The sequence below is a fragment of the Haemaphysalis longicornis genome, unplaced genomic scaffold (genome assembly GCF_048455015.1).
Source record: "Haemaphysalis longicornis isolate Haplotype H1 unplaced genomic scaffold, Haemaphysalis longicornis Haplotype H1 scaffold_1, whole genome shotgun sequence".
Taxonomy (NCBI): domain Eukaryota; kingdom Metazoa; phylum Arthropoda; class Arachnida; order Ixodida; family Ixodidae; genus Haemaphysalis; species Haemaphysalis longicornis.
The window spans coordinates 24514746-24536211 of record NW_027526203.1 but is presented as its reverse complement, the minus strand read 5'-3'; the positions used below and the strand labels follow the sequence as shown (position 1 = coordinate 24536211).

The window sequence follows — 21466 nt, the reverse complement described above, 5'->3', positions numbered from 1 at the left end:
AGGCAGCGGTGCCGACGGCTGGGCGTTCGTCTGTTGTGGCTATCGCGGAATGGTCGCTTTCCCGTCCACCGCGTATCCCACAACTCTTGCCGCTCGTGCACTTAGAAGCATTGAGCGTTTTTGTGGTGTGAGGTTGTTAAATGCAAGCCCGAGCTCCTCGGCGAGAGTTTTAAATGCAGAGCATTTCAGTAACTCACGATGTCACCCGCGTTGGCGTCCGTAGTCCGCACGCTCACTGCGCATGCGCGTCGAGTCGAGGCGAAAGCGAACACATCTCTCGCGAGGGGCATTGGATTGGATTCGAACACTCTCTCGCGAGGGGCATTGGATTGGATTCGATTGAGTTGGCTTGGATTGGCTTGGCTTGGATTTGGATTGGATTGGATTAAAATGGATTGTGTTGGATTGTGTTGCGTCATAGCCGCGGCAGACGCGCTTGGGCCGGCGCATGTGCAGTACTCTCTCTTCCGCGGTTTCCTCTCCTTCGGGCGCGCTGCTCATATAACCGGTGTGCCGTTCTCCGGCCAAGCAACATCCGCGGTTGGCTCAAACACCTAGAGTCCACGCCGCTTTACAAGTACGCCAACGTCGTCGACTGGGACCGGCTTACGCAGTCCCCTCAACGTATAGAGCGTATTCACATACATACCCTATACAGGCAACCATGCGTGCGCCGCCATATCTGTGGCCAAGCGTCTGTTGCTAGGCGACGTGTGCGCACGGCCCGCAGATCAGGCCCTCCACTTCTCCGTGCCTTCATGGCGGCCAGGCAGGTCGCGGTCCGCGATATGAGCTTGTGTTTTCGTGCAAGGCGTGTGCGAGTGGCTTGATAGTCTGTTGCACCGCGATAGCGTTGGTTACGCGAAAATTCATGGTTCCGCTCATGAGTGTGACAACCTTATCTGCAATTCAACCCCAGCCTCTGCGCACACCTACGAGCGAGTGCGAGCCGGTCGGGGCGCAAAGGTTGCATCGTTAGCGCATTGATCGTTTGTCAGCATGAACTGCGTCACCACTGAACGCAAAGTAATAACTCGACGCTAAGTACTGTTGAGTACAGTGCGATCTACCTATCGCCAGTCGCGTATCAAGTCGCCGCCGCAGATCAGCTGATGGCCAGCCGCCGCGCTCTAATGTCACAGGTGAGTTGTTTTGCTGAGTGTGAAACATTTAGCGCACGAGAAACCCAACGCCAATGTGTCGCCCGTGCCATCTTGAGGGAAGCCGTTTTTAGGGCTGCTTTTTTGATAATAACTCTAACATAAGCAGCAACGTGTTTTCTTCTTGTTTTTTCTCGTGCGGTGATTGGATCGCATGCAGCGATCAATTACATGAAGCCCTGTGTTTCGATTGTCCTTGGGTGGAGTGAGGAAACCGGCGAGCATCAGTTAAAGGTCAAAACCTCGGGTACTTCTATCCTATCCTGCGCACTTTTGAGGCCGATATATCTTTTAAAGAAATTGCTGTTCGATCACGCCGTCCAGAAACGAACGTCGTCTCAAGCTGTTGTTTTGCGCCAGCAGCGCTTAGCGAAATTTACTATTGTGTGTTTTTAGGGGCAGAAGAACTGCCATTTCAGTCTCCGTACAAAACTTGTAGCTCCTGCTTGGTTTAGAAAAACTAATTGTGCACATAATGGAAGTAATTGTGCCTTTCTGCTTCACCCCGAACTTAAGCCCGTTTTTTTTTCTTTCTCTTTCATTGCAGGCGTATGCAGCTGCTAGAAAAGAAATACGGCGCCCTCACAGAGCTGGTGTGCGTCCTGCGGGGCAAGCCTCAAGAGTGCCGTTTTTTGCGGCATCCGTGAGCAGCAGCAGGTTTAAATACAGTGATGGTGTTTAGCACACTTGGAAACTGATCTACAGAAATATTCAGAAATAAATAGCGAGGTCGACTGGTGCCCTTTTATGTGCATTTAGGTGCCTTTCCAGCTACTGCTATTTGAATTTACAATGACTGTGGAAAATGAAAAAAAAAAGAAACACATTTTGGTCATGCTCTTCATGTGCTAGAATATAAAAAAAAACATTTTAGTCATACTCTTCATGTGCTAGAATATTTTTTGCAAGACGTGGTTTCTGGCCAGGAAATGATAACTGATGGCTATCGCCTTCATTTTGGCTAATTCAACTGTTATGAAATGGTGATCTGTACAGTGAGCACAAGGACTTCATTGAATTATCGGGCCACATTTTGTCACACTGCGAAAAGTTACGCTTGTGTTCCACTTTTTGGGAAGTGCGTTCATTGCTTAGAAAAGGAAAAGTTCACACATGAATTGATAGGCGTACTTAAAATTGAATGTTTAATAATGTGTGCATTAGAGACCCTTCAGTTGCAGTCCCAAAAAAAGAAATCGTGTATCAAAACCTTGCTATGTAGCAGGGAAGGGGCGAGATGACGTGTTGGTTTCGATGTGCTTTTAGCCTTTTCATTGGTTGTAATCGCATTGGTATGTTTATTCCTTGAATAAACAATCAGTCACAGTTCAGTGCTTTGTCCTGCCTTTGTTCATATTGCTTTGTAAGACCCACTTTTCATTATGCAATACCAACTAGCTTACCAACCCATGTTCTTTGTGCACCACCAAAGCTTAACATTGGTGTTTCCGGGCATCAGCAGCAAGGCTTAAGTTAACTTGTCTTACTTACACCTAGGGTAACTGCTAACAGCAGCTTGGGACACTATTAAAAATGGCATGATGAGAACATGTCTATCAAGAAACATTTTATTACACATCAATAAAACACCGCCCAACCAACAGTTCACAATGTAATTACCCATCAGTTAAACATTAGTGATAGTTTGCAGTAGGTCACAGGAGCACCGATGCAGTCTGCCGATTCTCTTTTGTTGTCACTTCTGCGCTACTACTTGGAGCTAAACAGAGACAAGGAGCCTTGCTGGGGTAAAAAAAAAAATTACACCCATCTCCCCGAAGGGAACCATGAGTAGGATGCGGAGTGTCATGGGGGTTCCGTTTGCGTTTCCGTTATGTTTCATTGCGTCAGCGCACCCGTTGACGGGACTGTTGCTTCCATCCTACTTCATCTGAAGAAGCTCGGAGTCAAGCGAAGCAAGCGCAGCACTGAACGGGCGCTCTGCTAGTTCCCCTTTATATTCACAGCTGTAGGAGAGGAGACTACGAGAGAGAAGTTTGAAGTTTATTAGGAAGATTGCATATAATACAGTACATACATTGGTAAAGAATACAGAAAGAGGTCCCATAGTTTATCACTGTGGGGGGACCTCTTGTTAAAAAATACATAAAAAACGGTAAAACAAGAGCAGTCAGAAGAGATAAGCAGAAATATAATGTAGATTTATACACAAACCAAATGGACATGGTATAACGGTATAATGAACAATTGCGATGATCGTTCATTACTGATTAGGCCAAAATATCAGAGCGGAGGTAAAAAAAAAAAAATGACGCTTCACTGGACATCAACAGTGTCGAAATATAGAACAAAACAGTTTAATTGTGGCAAAACAGCCTAGGCTGATTTGTTCAGCCTTCATAAAGAAAACAGAGCATGAAAGCAGAATTATTGTAAAATAATATTACACAATAAATGCATTACGGGGATCAATCAGGCAACATGCTTTCACTGGGATGGATTAAAAAAAAAATTGCAACACAGAAATCAACGTCAGTGAACTGGAGACATACATTTTCCCAGAATATATACGCTTTCCTTGGATTTATAGGGTGAGAGTGAATGAAGGACTATGAAGGAAGAGCTGCGCATGCGCGCGAGAGAGCTGAAGCGAACGGAGGAGGAGCGCGCGCAGACGGTAGGAGAGGAGAGGAGAGTACGCAGCTGTTTGGAAAGGAGGAGAGGAGCGCATGCACAGATGGTGTGCGGACGGTCGCCACTGGTCAACAAGTGACATACCCCCGAGCATAAGACACTCCGCATCTAGAACACGGAAACACCATTTTTTCCCATTCCATTCGGTTTTTGTGTGTGGGTGCTTCCACTTGTAACCTTCCATTCTTTGTGTTACGATTGATACACATAGCCATGCCCTCTTGTGCACAGTTAATCTAAAGCAAGGGTGTGAAACACCCGGGCCACATGTGGCCTGCAGACCTTTTGATTTTTTTTTTGACCTTTTGATGTATTAAAGGATCACCGTAAAACAAATATCAGTGCCTATATTTTAGTCATCCTGGAGATCAGTACTGATATGTTTCTCGAATGGTGACACCAAATTCCATACAGAAATGACCAAGCATATTTACAATGTGTGGGAAAGGACTTGTTTCGTTTGAACGGCAGCATTAGGTGACGATTTGTTACACCCCCCTCCCCCCTGCCTTTCTTGCATTGCAACCTTCCCACGTGGGACTGAACTTCTTGACTGTGGCTTGCTTGCTCACTGATGTGAGTTGAGACCCCTCATGTCACTAACTAAGATGCACAATTTTTTTTGCACAAAACATTAACAACTCTTAAAAACTTGCATACTACGACGACAATCATCAATGTCAGCTTGGACAAAAAAGGGAAAGAAATACTGACATTGGGCAGCATTACAAACACCCTGTATTTTTTGTGAAGACACAGAACTAAGCTGAAGAATGTTTACTAGAGCAGCAGCAGCAGCATAAAATGGACAGTGGTGTAACAACTGACAAAATATAACCTACCTAAACCATTGGAATCAAAATCACGAGCGTAACAGTTCAAAATTGGGCTTGATGTCTTCATCTAGACTCCCATTGCTTTAGGCTCGCAATGGGTGCTGCCATTCACTGCGTGAAATAGCATTTCACATTATGGATAATTCGGAGGGCTTATTTTACACATTACGGCACATCAAAACTTTCACCGCCAAGAAATTAGGTAAATCGTCGGTCAACAGTCCAGGAAACAGCTTTTCATGTCTACAGGAGCAAAATCCTCATAATGTTCTGTTTGAACAGAAGAGTGCATTCATACAGATGACCAGGGCTAAAATCTTCATGACAGAACATAACTGCAAATCACACAATGAAAACCAAAACATCTGTGCATTTAGATACTACAGCGAAAAAAAAAATTGCATCAATAAGTCAATCATCAGGAATTGCACTACCTGGTACAGTAGCCTGTGCATTGTGCTGTTATGCCCATCGCTGGGTAGTCCCTAAATCATGCTTCCAATAAATACACATGGTTTGCGGCGATTTTAGATGCCCATCACACAACATTTTTTGCACACCCATTACACACCACACTAACCATGCGTTGCATCCTGGCTGTCTTAATGGTCATGTTCGCCTTCTAACCAGTGGCATTGGATGCCTGCTGCTCTTTTCACTGTTGCCCAGTATTGGCATTTCATTGCGGCCATTCCCATTCCATCCTCTTCTGTGTGGCTAAGGTGTTGTGCTGCTGGGCCCAAGGACATTGCAGGTTCGATTCCCAGCCACTTTTCTGACAGAGGCGAAAAGCAAAAACGCCCGTGTCTGCGAGATTTCGGCGCACGTTAAAGATCCCCCCCCCCCCCCCCCCCCCCCCTCCCTTTTTGCCCCAGGTGGCCAAAATTAATCCGGAGCGTTCCACTACGGCATGCCTCACCCACCTATTTCCCACACAATAAGGGAAACTGCTAGACATTGTTGTCTCAGCCAAACTGATGCACACGGCTTGCTGGAAAATGCCTATTCGAATGGCACAACTGACTGGCTCAGATTTGCTAGAGCTGCGCAGACAGCTACAATTTTGTCTAGCTGGGTGAGCCTCTCGTTGTGCTTCACAGTCACAAGATCAATTGGAATAGTGCTTGACAGGATTCAGTATCGTCCTCTAAGTAGCCCAATCACCCGTTCTACATGAATGCGGACATTAGCCAATTTTCGAGTTTTTTGGACGTCCCAAGCCGATAACTGCAATTTCCCCCTAGTGAAAGCCGGCATTTCTAGCTTGGCTGAGTGGATGCCAACAGCCATCACCTATTGTGAATCCTCTGTCAGCCAACACTGTGTCACCTGGTACAAGGTTATTTAAGATGCCGCAAGACTCGGTAAGGCGCTTGTCGCTGGTCCGACCACCCCAACCCTCGGAAATGAAAGTGACTGCACCTCGTGCTTTGCAGCGCAACGCCTTAGCCACTGAGACACCGCGGCGGGTTATATTTGCAGCATTGGTAAAACCATTTTGAAATACTGCAACTTGCCAAGGAATTTAGTCCTGTCAGTTTTACCTTGCAATCTGATTATACTCACATTTTTTGCAGTTTGTTTTTAGTTGTAAATTAAGTGTATCAAGTCATTTTTTTTGCGTGTTTGCCATTCAGCAGAAGACTGCACTTACTGGGCACGTCTGGTATTGATGGTCATTTGTACTCAACACATCCTGTATTTACAGATTTCTTTTCTGACTCCAACAACTGCATCGGTGAAGCAATTTTGTAAGCCTGCAGCTCGTCGTCTTGTTCAGTTGTTATTAACGTGCATGTTAGAGAAATTACATCAATCTCAATTATCTTTTTAGTTTAAGAGTGTGGCATTACTTTGTGTATTTACCAGAAAACTATTACCTGTCTGTATAATGCCTTTAAATCCCCATTTCTTTGAACTGTTTCAACACTTTTCTGTGTATGATACTGTCCAGTTGCTGTGATTTTTTTAACACGAGGAAAATGCAAATATCATTTTAAGCAGTGACATCACAAATGACATACTGTGTGCTGAATAAACTTTTTCTGTTGTTGCCCACTAACCTGTTGCCTACTAACAGCTTTGCAGGCTTTGCTTAAAGACCTAAAAAAAAAAATAAGTAGCAGATAGTGAATTTTCACTATTGTAAACGCGATACCCAGGACTCTGCTGGGAAAAACTCGTCATTGTGTACATAGAAGGGAACTTAGTATCTGGCACACAGCATCACTGAAAAGCAATTTACATGCCCATCATAGCTAAAACATGCTAAAATTCACACTCACTGCTACATTGTAATTTTTTTTTATTCTAAGCATCCCCTTTTATTCATGCCCCTTGCACTTGCGATAGATGCACTTATGGTTGATGCACAAAGATTTGGAGTATTTAACATTCAATACACCTTTTATTAAAATGGGGTAGGAACTAAGAATTGAGCAAATGGGGCAGTAAAAATTGGAACAATTCATATGGTGAAAGGTGTTGGAGGGCCAGAGACAGATGTGATGATAGTTCCAGGGTGCTTACTGCTCCTACCCTTGTTCTACTCTCCCCAAGTAGGAGCTGTGCAGTACGGTCTCCCACTGCTATTAACACTGCAACTTGGTGTGGCTGTGTGAGGACGCTGACATAGCATGTGTGCTAGGCCTGGTCCTTCCTGGCACCTGTGGCACTCTGCAGGGGGGGTGGGGGGACAGCTACTGTTACCTGTCCTGTGTAACAGTAGCTATAGACAATTAAGCTCCGACACGAATTTGTCTGGAGGTGTCTCCAAACCACAGATTCCTGGGAGGGATACAGGCTCAGGTCAGCTGACAGTGGTTGGGGATATCCGTGTAGGACACTACTCTGTTCCTGCCTGACAGTGAGATGAAGCCACCGTCCAGATTGACGTGCGCTAGGTCGGTGAAGCCGCAAGCGGCGTTGTGTGCGGATTCACTCCTGGCCATGCCAAAGAGGGCAGCGGTCCAGATTAGATCCAGAATTAGCGGTCCAGAACTTGCCGGTTCGTTTTTCGGGGTCGAAGCCAAAAGTTAGAGGTACGGACACCTCTTCGGAGATCTGCCCTCGGGAGAAATTTAGGATTGCAGACTTGGAGGTTTTAATTAACAGCGATGCTGTTGAGCAAATCATTTCTGTATGGTGTCCGCAGCTTTTAAAATACTACGAAAATGCACACCATTCATGCTCGCGTGCCTTGATACGTGTGCATAGTTTGTCACGGATAGTGGATAGGCCACAGATAGTTGGCATGGCCGAGGAAAGGAAGAGGCCGGTGTGCTTCGACAGGCTCGGCGTGCAAAGCATCTGCTAGAGATGATAAGTCATGCTTACAGGGCGGCACAAGAAAACGTCGACCAAAACGACGAGGTCACTCTGGCGTTGCTCAACGTAAGGTAATGAAATGCCATCCCGCCGACGTCAACCACGGCACCACGACAATAAAACTCAACTTTGTGTCCGTCAATGATCAAGTCTTGCACGTGAGCACAAGCTTCCCTGAATTTTTTTACTGTTCTGATTTTTGTAAAGGCCACCATTGCCAGTGCAATGGCTGCTGCTTCATACACCACTGGGGTATGAAGCGGGCCAGAGGCAATAGAGTTTCCCTGGTTATTGACTACAGCAACTAATATTACGTCGAGACGAAAATAGTTGGCTGCGTCCCTGTAAACCACGTCCTCACATTTAGCTTAGCGTTTGCGCAGAGCTTGCGCCCTGGCCTATCGTCGCTCGTCGTTGTAATTGGGGTGCGTTTCACGAGAAGAGGGGGAATGAGGATGCAATCTCCGCGTTGTTGGAATAGCTACTTGTAAAGTCGTGCTGCAAGGAAGGTTAATGTCCAATGTGCTTAAAATGCGACTCCTTGTTTGGCTGTTAGCTAAAGCTCATGCTGCCTTAACCTTTGTAGAAAGTGTACGTCTGAAACTGATCATGGTATGCAGAAAAAGAGTTTTCCTCCATGTTCAAGAACCTTTCCCATGCATGGAATGAGAGATAATGGCTGGAGAATTTCAATCGCAAGCTTTTTTTCAGGTTTAGGGATTAAAATATTTTTAGCTCTTTTCCACTGTTTCAGAATGTGGCCTCTATCCCAACACATATTGAGCTAATGAGTGAGGGCTTCCAAAAAGTCATAACCTAGATTACAAGCATTTGTTCCTGATGTCGTTTTGCCTAAAAGCACATTTTGTTTTGTGCAAAGGGCCGTATGGCAGCCGCGTACCTTGCCCGAAGTAATGTTGAGGAGGGCATTATTCCGGCTCGAGTAGGGGGCAGTACCTTGGCAGCACAGCTTGCAATATGAAGATCCTGAATAACCTTCAGTAGTTCTTTGTCCGTGCTACCAAACTGATAGAGAATGACACTTATGGCGAATTCCATTGGGAGAGCAGGAGCACTCAAAAGCACTCTGAAAGTGCTCTCTCCTGAGCAGGCGTGTTTCAGTGGTCGAACAGAAGTAGGAGCACTGTCATCCAGTGGTAGTGCGAGACCACTTTCGGTGCTCTGAGAGCAGTTGGGAGCAGTTCGATCTGCTCCCGCTTGAAAAGTCGGAGTGAGCACAGTACGATACGAAGGAAGTCACATGACCTTTAACGTCATATCCTCCCCTTTGTGTGTGTGTGTGTGTGTGTGTGTGTTTTGCTCCCTTGTATCGGGGAGCGCGGCAGTATCCATCGTGCATTTGCAACTTTGTGGAATGGGCAGCGAGCCCTACGAGCATGCGAATGCTTCACACCGCCACAGGTGCTTTGCCCGGCTTTGCTCACACATGCTTTTCCGCAGAGATTGCTGGGATGCCTAAAGGCTGGAATACGTGGAGCGAACTTTCACGACAAAGTTCGCGCGGCGGGAAATCTCTGAGCTACCGTACTTATCCAATTCTAACGCGCCCCCGATTCTAACGCGCACCCGATTTTCCTGACAAAAAAAACCAAAAAACTTGCACCTCCGTTTGTAACGCGCACGGAACTTTATAACCCAGACAAACGAATGCGGGAGAAATGGGCGATTTATTCCCCAAAGTAATTTCGCTCATCTCACTCCTCGTCGCTTTCCGCTGACCAGAACATCTCGTCCTCGGTGCCACCAAGAGCCTTCGCGATGCCACACTTCTGAACGAACATTCAACCATGGTCGATGGGATCGTGGCCCACGCCTCGCACGCCCATCCCGCGAGCTTCTCCAGAGCCGCACGCTTCAGCCGACCGCTCGTTTTGAACGCGTGAGAGCCGCTGCTGCCATTGCTGTTATCAAGCGCGCAAGTGGAACAATTTGACGATTTGTGTGAACGCCGATAGAAAAGTCTAGGCGCATATGGTTCCTCCGTCCGAAAAATCGTTGCTAAAAGCTTTAGCGCCATCTTGACATGGTGATGGCGATGGGTGGGACGAAATTTCTGCTGTTTCGGTTTGGGTTTCGAATCCGATGCTAACGCGCATGTGATTTTTCGGCCTATTTTTCCGGAAAAAGGGCGCGCGTTAGAATCGGGTAATTACGGTACATAGAGCGACGACATGGCGCGCGCCGCCGCGCTACCGCTGGGCTGCTCTAAATTAAAGCCCCTCCGCCGCGGCCCTGCCCATAGGAGGGGCTTTACTCTCACTGAACTCCATGCCCAGAATCAACGGTGCTGTTCAGTAAACAGACCCAGTGAAGGAGCTTCCCACTTTGGTTGTACATCATTTAACGATTCTGCGTGGGGCGGGGGTGTTTCTTCTACTGAAATATTCATTCTCAGTTCTCAAAAACGCTAAAGGCCGAAGAGAGAGAGAGAGAGAGAGAGAGAGAGAAAAAAAAAAAACGAACGGCACCGGGGAGATTCGCATGAACGACTACAAGAACAAGTAGCCGGCAGTTTAACCTCTACTTCACCCCGAGAGATGGTGCATATGAGCAAAATAGCCTCTGTTACTGGTTTTTGTCGTATTTGAGACGCCCTCGTAGTGATACCGCCTGTTCCTCACTCGCCAATCTTGCAGACAGGCCTCATATTGCTGCTACTGCAAGTAGTGTAGCCGGATCGCCCTTATTTAACCTGATAAATGCTATCATGTATGCCCATACAGCCGGTCGGGACCGTGTTTTCCCCTCGTCGTTTTTTCCTCTCCCACCTGCTCTCCGGGTGCGTGCCGCACTCATGGCAGGTGCAGTGGCCCTGCTCCCGCGTGCCCCCAAGTGTTCTGTCACCTACTCCTCACTGCACGATGCCACTGCTCCTGTTCTCTCAATGGAATTCCCCATTAGGTTGCATCAATGTATGGCTTGGCTCTTACCGAGATCGATTAAGCATCAGACGACGTTTCATGTCTTGGGTAGTTGCTTCTCACGGTGCAATCGCAAGCTGCATGCCAATTTTGTCGCAATAACTGAGTATTCTTCAATGTGTTGGTCAAGCCAATCCAGGCGACAAAACACGTTGCAACTGACTTTGTTCTTGCGGAGTTGCTGTTGCAAACCACTCTTGGCCTCCCACATGTGGGGAAGCTGCAAGTCAACCTGGCATTGGTTCCCTGCTTCAAATGTATAATTAGTTGCCTGCTCAGCATCTCGGCCCAGTTGATCCGCCTTTGCCTTGATGTTAGTTATTTCTCAGATATGTGGACCAATCACCGAATGTGAGGAATCCCGCTGCACCACTCAGAGCCCTTGAAATGCATCTCAGTAAATGAGGATAAGCGGGCCTACCAGACCTTCGTTTGATGTTGCCGGGTGGTCGCTGCCGAGATTCTCTTATGTGTTGCGTGAAGTGGTCTTCCTTTACGTGTGTTCCGTAAAAGTGAGGCAAGGCTGCTCACACTGCTGCTCATCACTGCTCACACTACTTCCGGTGCAAGTGGGATGCGTATGGTCAGTGGTAAGGGTGAGGCCTTCTTGTTGGGCATCAAGCCAAAGGTTTTCGCTTTTTAATGGTGTCATGCTTGCAATCCCCACTTAGTGTGATGTGCATTAAAATCACCGACAATGAGTAATGTGTCGAAATGGAAAATTTCAAGAGTTTTCTAAAAAAGCTTGGTCAATTTGGAGGTGTTGCGAGAAGGGCTCCATACGTTTAGGAGAAACGTGCCGGTCAGCCATGTTTTGCATTTAGTAATTAATTCGATGCAACAATACTCGCATCCCGGCCGGCAAATTTCACTTCTTTTCACAGACGCAGAAGTTTTGACGCCTCCAAACGCTCCAAGTTCTACACCATGTTTGCCATTTGAAAAGACTTTCCACACTGATGAGTTCTACACTGTTTGTTGATTAGTAAACACATACCCTGAAGTCACTGACCTAAGAACTGAAGCGCATGAAAACTTCCTTGCCGGCCTGACCCCTGACCCGACAGGCACAGTCAGCCCTGTGCGGCAGCAGCGGCTCACCATTGTTTGCATTGCTGGATGTAAACAAATCTTTCCTTTGCAGCTACGTCAGCTGACTCCTTAGCCATGATTGGCTATCCGGTTTTGCATTGCCGAGGCGCAACGAGGGGATTCAGTCCTAGAGCGATCTTGTCCTCCCTCGCAAAGCGAGAAAAAGCGATGCCTGGCTCATCACTTGCGACGTCACGCAATGTGCCAAGTCGCCAGTGGGAATGTGACTTTAGACGATTGGTGAGCAATTTCGAACTGTCCGCTGACGGAGGCCAGACGCACGTGCAGTCGATTTTATGGGGCCTATTCCCCTTCACGCAGCGTCCTCAAAGAACCGGTGATGCAAATGTTGAGACAGGTGATTTCAGCACCAATCTTATCCTCAAATTGCACTAACATGGCTTTGAATGTCGCACGAGAGTTTCCATGATCTGTTCTCCAAAATTTTGAAGCACACCTTCCGTAACGTACTAATCATCCGACCCCGAAGCAAGGGGGGATTGCCAAGGCCAATTTTCTTGTCCCAGTGTTTTAACTGAGTAGAGCCAGATGGAGAATTGTCCATTGCATCTGCGGACCCAATTTATGAGGACCCCAAGGTCGGTAACCTGCTGTGGCTGGAGTCAACGATGGCCTGAGATGTTGGTCTGACGTTTTGGAAGAGGCGGGGTTCACAGTGGTGTCGACTCCCTTAAGTTCAGTTACGGCTGCTTTTAGAACTTTTTTTTCCCCAACGATAACGAACTCAAGCATGTGATGGATTTTGTTAATTTCTGAGCATGAATCGGAATGTCTGCCGTGAGTGTATTGAATCTGGGGGACCATGTGTCTCTGAGTGTGTTTGCCGTGGGAGACCGTAGCTGCCCAGCTCACCTTGTTGTTTAGGTTGATTCTGTTGGCATGGATATGGCCGCCAGTTCTCGATGGTTTTGGCCCTCAGTGCTCGACAGCCGACGACGCAACGTCCAGCGCACACAATCCCAGCTCCGGGTGGAGTTGTCCTTGGTCGCCGGTCCACAGCTCGCATTCCCTTGGCTTTGCTGCAACCAAGGAAAGGAGCCCAAATGGTCACTCTCTCCAGATGAGGCCCTAAAGAATTTTTTACTGCTCCTTTCTATTGTCCTCGTCCTTCACGAATAGTCACAATCTGCGCATAGAGTGTAAATCCCGAAGTGCTAGGACTTGATTTTAATGAAGCCTGTCGCGTGCTTAAGCTCCCAATCAGAGGTCAAGAAAAAAACGTTCAATGCATTACTGACCGCTAATCGCTAAAACACTTCAACAAGGCCGAAGCCACATGTAGCCAAAGCAACAAGCACGAAATGAACATCGTACTGTTAAACTAGGCCGTACAGCCAGTGTCTTCTTGGCAGGAGGCACTTATTCACGTGGCAGCATGTAATGCCTTTCAGCTGCTGCTTGCATCAATCTAGAGTTTTGCTCCCGTGAGTACACCCCATTGTTTTTCTCAACAGCTGCGTAGTTTAATTTGACCCAATGCAAGTGCAGTTACTAATACGCCTGCAGTGCACTGGCCTTGAATGCAGGATCACACATGCTTGGTGCATTGCTACCGTGGTATGCTGCACGTATCAACTCGACTCAACAGTGTGTCACCTGACAACCTCCAAATGCACACCTGAAACACCTCCTTTAGTTCTTTCCAGGGTGCTCATTCTTCACAGTCCATAAACTGTTGGTACAGCCAGAAATACTTTTAGGGGTTGGGGGTGTATGGAGGTATGGGAGAATGGAAGGAGCCTTGCCAAAATGAATGCTAGCACTTGCTTATGTGCAGCATAGTAAAATGTTGGGGGGAGGGGGTTCAAAACCCCTCCGCGCTGTACCTGGAGAATCCTATCGGCCATCTGGGAGGCCATCACTGATGTGTTGCTGGGGCATTTTTGGCTCGTTTCTCTCTCACAAAGGTGAGCACATGGCGGAGTTATTTGTGCACTTGACAGCACCTGAGGATTCACAAGGATTGTCAGCTGCTGATAATGGCTGAGCTGTTGGGTTGACCTTTTTTCTGTGCAGCTTAGCAAAGGGGTCAGCCTCGCGTAGGATGTTTACTAGCACTGATGAGAGGCTGAAAGTTGGGACATAAAGAGTAGTCAGGCAGTGGATGTTCACACGTATTTAAAGAATTGGCCATAATATGGCTTATGTGAAGACTATGACATGCTTTTCATCACTATCAGAAGTGGGGTAGGTCCAGCCCCTTTAAGGGACCGTGGCACACCATCTTGCATTCGGGACAGACGCAAACACCCACACATCAAAACGTCGACAAGTGCTCCTGTAATGATGCCAGCATTTACGGAGGTGAAGGATAAAAAAATCTAAAATGAAGTTTGCCTTGGAGGTGCAGTGTCTCTTTGGCACTGCACATTTTTATACGTTTCAACACGAAAATGCATAATCAAGATAAAAAAAAAGTTGTACAACTGAAACTGAAAAGCAACACAGGCTGCATAAACTTTACCTTCTTAAGAGAAGCAAAAATAGGCCAGAAACATGCATACGCTATGCCAAGTTTTTTCTGCAGCCTTGTGTGCCTAGTGGTGGATGGATGGCTGACTTCGCCGGACTGGGGGAGTGGCTGTTGAGAGCCAGTGGTTGATCTCATGCTTCAGACCTGCAAGAGTGAGTAGTAACATGTGAACTTAAACATGCTGCGATGCACAGTTTTACAACAGTCAGTTCACCAGTGACCACATAAAGTTGAAAACGGCTTGTGCTTGCTTTGTAGAAGGTTTGTACGAACACTTTGATTGACTATGAGGTTTAACACACTGACACTACACAGGTGATGGGGCACACCGTAGTGAGGGACTAAGGTTAATTTTGACCACTTGGGGATGTTTTAACGTGTGCCAAAATCTCGAACATGGGCATTTCTGCTTTTCGCCTCCATTAGAAAAGCGGCAACTGTGGCATGTTGCCGCTTTTCAAATATGAAGTCTGGACTAGAAGGTATGCAGGCAACGTTTAACAAATATACATATGTGCAGACGCAAGGATGGTGAGAACAGAGCCTGCAAGCATATGAATAGTCTGCTTGCCGGTTGGGAAGGTTGGTTGCTTAAAAAAAGAATGGTGCATAAAATAACCTGCTAGATACCATGTGTGCCCAAGGCAATGCTTAAAAATCAACTCGCCATTCCATGCAATAAATGCAGCTATGTAGTAAAACCACAGAGAGGGAGGGAGGAATAACCGGGTGTTTTAAGGTGCACAGTAAAAATAGCGCAGTTAAAAGGAACGAGCCAAAGATGGAACTAGCGTTACTCCGCTTTGTTCACTAATTAAAACGCCCAATTTTTTTTCATTCCTCAAATTAAGGTACTTCCTGTCTCGTCGGCTGACGAGTGACGATGAAAGCGACCACACCGACCGGTTGCTGGAACTCAAGTGCCTTTATTAAGCGAAGAGAAATAAACCCCCCCGGTCCCCGATGGCGCGGCGGCGCAGGCGTGGAACACGATAGCTCACGCGTCACACATCCGGCGGGTTTGATTCGCGGAGCTTTCAACCGTCACTGCTGGTGTTTCGTCTGTGCTTGAATAACTGTCAGACGCAAGGCCATCAGGCATGCCTGCACCGTTGAACGGCACCAAATGCCGACGGTTGCGCTGAATGATGCATGTCGGTGTTTCCACCACATATGAGTGTGGTCTTCTTGCTGGGCTGAGCACCTTTGCTGCGCATGACATATCCTGCACCCACACATCCTCCCCGTCAGCAAGTGGGTGGAGTTGGTGGGCGGCGTGACGACGGTTGAAGTCTTGACTTTGTTTTGTTTGGTTAGCTTTATCCTTAGCTGCAACTTCGTCGTGTGGTGGCCACTCCGGTTGCAGGGTGTCTGGCATCTTCGGCACTGTCGTTTGCAGACGTCGGCCCATTAGGAGCTGCGACGGGCTGTATCCGCTCGCTCCTGGCGTGTCGCGGTACACCAGAAGCGCCATGTGTGGGTCCTTGGATTTTGTGAAAAGATCCTTCATGGTCCGCACCATGTGTTCTGCCTCGCCGTTTGACTGTGGGTAGCCCGGGCTGCTCGTGATGTGATGAAATCCGTAGGTCTGCGCGAACTCGGCGAACACCCGTGACGAAAATTGCGGGCCGTTGTCGGACACGAACACATCAGGTATTCCATGTCGCGCGAACGTGCTCTTGACAGCCGCGATGACAGCTGTGGAGGTGGTCGACGACAAGCTGATTACTTCCGGAAAACGAGAGTAGTAGTCCACCACGATTATGTAGTGAGTTCCATCAAGTTCAAACAAGTCGGCGCCTACACGCTGCCATGGCCAATTTGGAGTCGGTGTTGCGATTAGTGGCTCCGAACGCTGAACTCTCGTCTGAGCGCATTTCTCACACGATGTTACGAGCTGCTCAATTTCGCTGTTAAGGGTAGGCCACCGTACTGCGTCCCTTGCCCTTGCCTTGCACCGTCCAATGCCCTGGTGGCCTTCGTGGATTTGCTGAAGTACCTCACGGCGCATCAGGCTTGGAATAATGATGCGTCGATCTTTGAGCAAGAAGCCATCGCACACTGTGATGTTGCCTCTTTCCTTCCAGTACTCCCTTAGATGAACTGGAACCTTTGAGACGTTTTCTGGCCATCCTTTCTCACAGAAGCGGAGTTACCCAGAACAGATGCCGTCTTCCGCTTGGTGCTTGTGTAAGGCATCCATGCGGGAGGACATGAGGTTGGCAGCTGCTGTAACGACTTCCCCGATGAATAACTCGATGGAGTCTGTCTGCCATTGACTTCGCTCAGGATCGTGTCCCTGAATAGGAGCCCTTGACAGCGTGTCTGCCGTGGCAATCAGCTTGCCAGGGACGTAGAGAACAGTGAACTGATAGCGCATAAGACGGATTCGCAAGCGCTGGATTCTGGGCGGAATCATGTCGAGTTCTGCTGATCCCAGGAGCGTGACTAAAGGACGATGATCCGTTTCGACTTGAAATGCGATGCCCCTCAGAAACTGGTCGAACCTCTTGACAGCCCACGTCACAGGCAAAGCTTCTTTTTCTGTTTGACTGTAGCGGCTTTCAGTGTCCGTTAGGGATCGTGAGGCGTAAGCAACCGCTCGTCGTTCTCCCGATGGTTGATCTTGAAGCAATACAGCTCCGAGACCGTATGAGCTTGCGTCAGCTGACACAACCGTGGGGTACGATGGGTCATATTTAGCCATGCAGACCTCTGAACTGAGCAAGCTTTTGAGCTTGTCGAAAGCAGCTTGCTGGCACGGTCCCCAAAGCCATGAGTTTCTCTTTTGAAGCAATGCCCTGATCGGTGCTGTGATGTCGGAAAGATGAGGAATGAAGCGGCCCACATGGTTCACCATTCCCAGTAGTCTTCGGACACCGCTGACATCCGATGGGGTTGGTAGCTTGGCCAAGGCCTCGACCTTTTCTGGATCGGGACTGATTCCTTGTGCGCTAACCACGACTACAAGAAACTTGACTTGGTTTGCAGAGAACGTGCATTTCTTGCGGTTCAGCTTGATTCCCGCTTCTTCCAAGCGCTATAACACCTGCTTGAGACGTTGGTCATGCTCTTGCTGCGGTGCTCCGAAGACAAGAATGTCGTCAATCATGCTCACAACTCCTTCGAGGCCTTCCAGGATTCTGCTCATCTGTCGCTCAAAATATTCTGGCGCTGAGCAGATTCCAAAAGGTAGCCTTTGGAAACAGAATATTCCCATTGGTTTTATGAACGTAGTGAGTTCTTGACTTTCTTCTGAAAGCTTCACCTGGTGAAAGCTAGCGGTAGCATCGAGCTTAGAGAATACCTTTGCTGATCCGAGGCGTCCCAGGATGTTCGCGACTGAGGGTAGTATGTGACGCTCCCGAAGCACGACTTCGTTGAGTCGGGTGAGGTCAACGCATATTCGGTAGCCTCCTCCTGCTTTTGGAACAGCCACCATACCGGAACACCATGGTGTGGGACGGTCCACCCGTTGGATGACTCCCTGGGATTCGAGCTTGATGAGCTCCTCTCGAACTGGTTTGTGAAGCGGAATCGGTACTCTTCTCGGCACGCTGAGTGAGAACAGTTTGGCGCCTGGTTGGAGACGTATCACGTCTTCGTCTTGCAGCTCGCCCAAGCCATCGAAGAGACTGTCCTTCAAAGTGATGGTAGAATCCGTTACACTGTCCACGAACCGTATAACTCCGAGAGCCTGTATCGCAGGGAATCCAAGAAGCGGCGGGTCTTGCGAAGGCACAACATACACTGTTTGCACTGTAGACCTGCCTTTCCAGCTCAGTTTCGCTTGGAATGTTCCGAGAACGGTGAGGGAGTAGTTTCCTGGGCCCGTAAGCTCACCTTCTGGCTTTTGCAGCTGTTTCGGTATGCCTGGAAACGAGTCCGGTACCACTGTCACCTCCGCACCCGAGTCGACCTTGAAGTTAGCGTAGTCCGTTGACGGCCACTTTTACGAACTTGGCTCTGGTGATGGCTGCTACGGAGGGCAGTGTGAGAGCTCCCATGTTCTTCTTGCTTTTCTTTTCGCAGACTGCTTCGAAGTGTCCAATCCGATTACACCCTTTGCACTTGGCTTGCCTAGCTGGGCAATCTGCTTGAGGATGCGTTGGTCGACCGCAGTATCTGCAGCTCATGGTAGCGTCGCTTGTGTTGGACTTTGTAACACGCTTGCCGGAGCTCCCTTGAGAATTCGAGCCATGTCGCGGCTTTTGGAAGCGCTTTTGAACTTTGGCCTCGGCCACAACGTGAGCAGGATTCGGCTCTTTTTGGAACACTGCTGCACGGGCTTTCACGGCATCTTCGTTGATGCGAGCCTGTAGTCTTGCTTCTTCAAGGGTAAGCTTTTGTGTTCGGCACAGTTTGTCCACAAGGTTAGAGTCCCGGAGACCCACGACGAACCTGTCTCGAACGAGTCGTTCTTCCACTTCCGCTGAGGCGTAGTTGCACTTTTTGACAAGTGTACGCAGCGCAGTGTAGAACTCGTCTACGGTCTCGCCTTCGCCCTGGGTTCGACGGTGGAAGCGGACACTTTCGTAGACCTCGTTGACCGGGTGGATGAAGTGATCGGTGAACTTCTTCTAGCGAGCTCCAGTCTTCGCTGGACAATGCTAGAGTGTCGAGAACGCGGCAGGCGTCTTGGGAGCCCATGTCGTAAAGAAGCGTTCTGACCCGTACTTCTCTTGGCGCTTGGTAGAGCCCAGATGCATAGCAATAGTCGTCGAACTGGTAGACCCATTCTTTCCAAGAGCTTGGGTTCCCAAAATCGAATTTCGGTGGCGGTTGAAGCCCGGTGCCGCTGAACTGGATAGAAGGATCTCCATCCGCCATAGCGTGTTTTGCAGGCTACGCACCTTAGACTGATTGCTATTAATAATTAATCGATGTGTCGCTAACTTTATCCCACTTCTGACACCATGTCTCGTCGGCTGACGAGCGACGATGAAAGCGACCACACCGACCGGTTGCTGGAACTCAAGTGCCTTATTAAGCGAAGAGAAATAAACCCCCCCGGTCCCCGATGGCGCGGCGGCGCAGGCGTGGAACACGATAGCTCACGCGTCACACATCCGGCGGGTCCGGTAAACGCGAACCGCCGCCCGAGCGAGCGTGAGAAACGCACCTTCAGCGCGCCGTGAAATGCGCGTCCACTACACTTCCGAAATCTGGGTCCTAGTAATTTTTCTGCGTCAAGACTTGCGCATTGAATCTACACGGCACCAGCGGAACGGGTTGGTCACTGCAACAGCAGATTTTCTCTGGAATTGGAGTCTGAAGAAAATCTCAGTGATGTCAGTGATTGTCAGTGTCAGTGATTGCCGCGATTTAAATAAAAAACAAGAGCGCGCCTGCTTTTATCCCTCGTACGAACAACCGACAAGGCATCCAGCGTGCGACCGCGACTGGTGACTGCGAAGCTGATGGTGGCGCATTGCTGCCTGCCTAAGTTTTCATTCCAATTTATTTGAAAACACGTTGGCACACGGGGGCGTGCACGAGTAGGTAGAGCGATAAAAACGTTAGAGTCCACGTATGCGTGCGACTGCGTCGCGATAAGTCACGCGTATGCTCGCGGAAAAGCGATCGCCCGAAGGCATATGCAGAAAATGTTGCCGTACGGAAGCCAAACTCGAGGGATTTGTTCAAAGGGCGCTTGCGATCCGTCAGCGCTCGGGTAACAGCACGGCTCGGGAAGCGGCCTCACATTCGCTACCATCGCTAACTCGGCGTACACGTGAAACAGCTCTCCAAAGAAATTATTCGGTTTTTGTAATCAACCATGTATTAGAGGGAACTTACCAGACAAAGTCGTGGATACGGTGCGGGTGCACTTGCGTCGGCATCCACGGCGGCAGCCAACAGCAGTGTCGGACTTTTGCGCGCCGTTCCGGCCGTTCGCTGCCGCGGTTTCATCCTCCGGTGATGCGAAGTTATCGATGGCAGGTAGAGCGCCACCACGTAATGTGAATGCGATTAATAATATATCTCTTGACGCCACTACTGATAATTGGGTTGAAACGCGGCAGACGACAAACGGGACACCGGTGTTTTTTTTTTTTTTTTTTCTCGAGATGTGGGCGCACAGCGCATGCGCTAGCACAGTGGCCACAGACATGGCGGCTTTCAGTGTGGCCAAGCGAAGAAAATCGCCCGCTAAACTTTTGAATGAATACCGTCTATATAAGCGGCGGAGCGCGCGTTCGGAATTCAGTCAAGGGCGTCTTTGCATGGCTTACGCTTGACGTGACGCTTTGCTTGACTTGAGTAGATGCGACGCATTTACTCGAGTTCCCCCCGTGGGAAGATGCGGGCGGCTTTGTTCTCCGGATCAGGCGATTCCATGACTAGGGCTGCGGGTGCACTAGGTTTTACTAGTATTTTTAAAATGGCCGCCGTCTCGATCGACTCCCGCGTGTGGGTCCTATATGGAGTCGACATACTAAGTATCTGTTTCATGGACCGGCTCTATGACGCCATGGTTCACGTCACAGAATGTGCAATTTTAGCGGGAGATTTAAAATTTTGGCTTAAATTGCCTTATTTCTCAGTGAACAAAGCATTATTTGCTTCCGGGAAAGCGCTTGGGGTACTATGAAACACCTAATCTTTCGAATAAAACAAACTTTTGTTTTCTCTTCATGGCTCCTTTAAACATCGTCTTCGTTCGAGAAATATGGTCACGTAAGACACCATCGCTTACGCCAATCCGCCTCTTTCACAACCCCACTGCGCATGCGCAATCCCCTAGCGGCCATGTCCCTAAGCAGTCCAGTAGGGGCAGCAGACGACATTCCCCACAGCTCCCGCACAAGCGGGAAGGGGTCGTGGTTGTATTTACATCGTTTGATTTTTTGTGTGTGCTCGTTGTGCGCGGAACAATGCCCACAACTTGTGCTGCGTTCCGCTGTAACTCGGAGTGCCGAAAAGGGAACGGTGTCGGCTTGTATCGCTTCCCGTCGG

General features: G+C 48.6%; 2 long non-coding RNA genes across 6 annotated transcripts; one reads left to right on the top strand and one right to left on the bottom strand.

The window, feature by feature from the left end:
* The first annotated feature begins 754 nt into the window (after positions 1-754).
* LOC144175586 (uncharacterized) lies at positions 755-2491 on the top strand. Its single transcript, XR_013323659.1, has 2 exons — positions 755-1142; positions 1708-2491. It is a non-coding gene; the product is annotated as an uncharacterized LOC144175586 (long non-coding RNA).
* A 270-nt stretch (positions 2492-2761) lies between these two features.
* Positions 2762-20675, bottom strand: LOC144175566 (uncharacterized). Of its 5 annotated transcripts, none has more exons than XR_013323653.1 (3): positions 20306-20671; positions 12886-13052; positions 2762-4762 (listed from the first exon to the last, which is right to left on the bottom strand). It is a non-coding gene; the product is annotated as an uncharacterized LOC144175566 (long non-coding RNA). The 5 variants fall into 5 exon arrangements; XR_013323658.1 differs by lacking the exon at positions 20306-20671 and adding an exon at positions 14498-14591; XR_013323655.1 differs by lacking the exon at positions 20306-20671 and adding an exon at positions 14538-14590 and having other exon boundaries at positions 2763-4762.
* Positions 20676-21466: the final 791 nt, after the last annotated feature.